Genomic DNA, 2186 nt, shown 5'->3' with positions numbered 1-2186 from the left:
TTTTGTAGGATTTGTTGAGTGGATTGCATAAATTGTTGTAAAGTATCTTCTAAGGAAGGTTTCCTTTGTTGAAGATATGGTTGATTTTGTGGGGCATGAGTTTGGTTTTGCGTGTTGTTTTGGTGCCCTTGATTCATTTGAGGTTGGTTTGTCTCCATGAAAAGTTTGGATGGTTTCTCCAATTTGGATTGTAGGTGGATGAAAATAGGCTATCATTTGGTTTCCCATAAGCATGAAGAGCATTGGCCTCCTCAAAAAAGGCTTCTTGGTAGGAAGGACATGATTGGGCATTATGGCAAGGACTAGAACATATAGAACAAACATCTTTTCTTGGTTGTATTGGAGAATTTATAGTTTGGCTTATGGCTAAAGCTTCTACTTTTCCCGCTAATTTGTCTAAGGATGTTCTTAAGTCTAATTCATCTTTTACTTCATACCTTCCTCCTCTTTTTGGTGAATTAGTTGACCTATACCTAGGATCAAAATAATTCCATTGTTGTGAATTGACAGATAAATCTTCAAGGGCGTCCCAAGCCTCTTGTCCTTGAAATTTTCAAAAACTTTCTGGTATGCATAGATTGAATCATTTGACGATTAGAGGGAGCAAACCATCATAAAAATATTTTACAGTTCTCCATTTTTCAAAACCATGATGAGGACATTTTAATAATAAATCTTTAAATCTTTCCCAACATTCATAAAACTCCTCATTATCTCTTTGAAAAAACTCAGATATTTCTCTCCTTAGACTATCAGTTTTAGACATCGGAAGAAATTATAAAGTTGATCCCATGTAGTTATAGACCCCGTGGGAAGGGAATTTAACCAAACTTTTGATTTTTCTTTTAATGAAAAAGGGAACAATCTTAGTTTGACCGATTGATCAGAAAATTTTTGAAATTTAAAAGTTGAGCAAATTTCTAAGAAATTTTTGACATGCATGTAAGGATCCTCTCTATCTAACCCATAAAAAAATGACAACAATTGAATGATTGATGGTTTAAGCTCAAAATGGGTAGCAGAAATGATTGAAAGAACAATACATGAAGGAGCATTAGATGAAATAGGTGCGAAATATTCAAGAAATTTTTTTTCAGGCACAACATTTTCATCTACAGGATTAGCAATTAGTTTCATGATGCTCAAATTTTTACTAACACTTTCAATTTCAAACAAAGATAAACGTCTCTTTACTAATCGATTTTTAGAGTTACATTCCCAATGATGCATACAATTTTCATAAACAAGGCAACAAAGATAATCTCAAACAAGCAATTTTCTGATGTGGAAGATTGGCTAAAACCGCAACCACAGAGCATACCTAGAATTTTTAGAGATTTCACAACAATATAGTTTTTATGGTTTACTTGTCCCCAAGCCTATTTGATTTCACTTACTCGCACACTACTAACTACTCCTCGAGGTTAATTAGTAGAGGCGGATTGGGAATTTTGTTCAAATTTACTTTAAGCAAAAATTGCTCATGGTGAAAGGACAAGATTTAGGTTTCTCTTTTTTTTTTCAAGTATTTTTATTCACAATTACACTAAAATATAATAAAAGACAAAGAAAAATAAGGTAAAATTAAATAAGACTATAAAAAATTAGGCAAGAGTAGGGAGGCATAGCATGCCATCAACCATAACAAAAATAAGTTAAAAATTAGGAGGCACAAGTGCCATCAACTAAAACATAAGAGAAAAGACTAGGAGGCAAAATTGTCCTAAACTAGCTAGGAGGCAAAATTTCCATCAACTAGTAGCTTGCAAAAATAAAATAAAATAAAAATTACAACAAGATAAATATAGAAAGTTACAACAAAGGTTAGGAGGCACAAGTTCCGTCAACTAACAAAGAAATACAAGGAATAACAATTACAACAAAATTATAACAAAATTAGGAGGCACAAGTGCCATCAACTATAAAAATTAAAATGATAGATTGATAGGAGGCACAAGTGCTGTCAACTAAAAAAAACAACAAATATAAATATATAAGTAAGTTTTTTTATGGGTGGTAGAACCATCCAAATTTTTTTTTATATAGTTTTAAAAATATATATTTTTGTATATATAATTTTTTTTTTCTGAAGGCACAAAACTTAAATAACTAGTAGAAGAATTTACTAACATTGAGATAAATTTCATTTCTTATCTTGCAACTCCCCGGCAACGGTGCCAAAAACT

The 2186-nt window shown here is 31.7% G+C and overlaps 1 non-coding gene across 1 annotated transcript; it reads left to right on the top strand.

Moving 5' to 3' along the window:
• The first annotated feature begins 644 nt into the window (after positions 1-644).
• On the top strand, positions 645-751 carry LOC133798918 (small nucleolar RNA R71). The gene has a single exon (XR_009876134.1). It is a non-coding gene; the product is annotated as a small nucleolar RNA R71 (small nucleolar RNA).
• The last annotated feature ends 1435 nt before the right edge of the window (positions 752-2186 follow it).

This window comes from Humulus lupulus, chromosome 8 (assembly GCF_963169125.1).
Source record: "Humulus lupulus chromosome 8, drHumLupu1.1, whole genome shotgun sequence".
In the NCBI taxonomy this organism is placed as follows: Eukaryota; Viridiplantae; Streptophyta; class Magnoliopsida; order Rosales; family Cannabaceae; genus Humulus; species Humulus lupulus.
The sequence above is the reverse complement of the archived record's forward strand: the minus strand, read 5'-3'. Positions and strand labels throughout refer to the sequence as shown.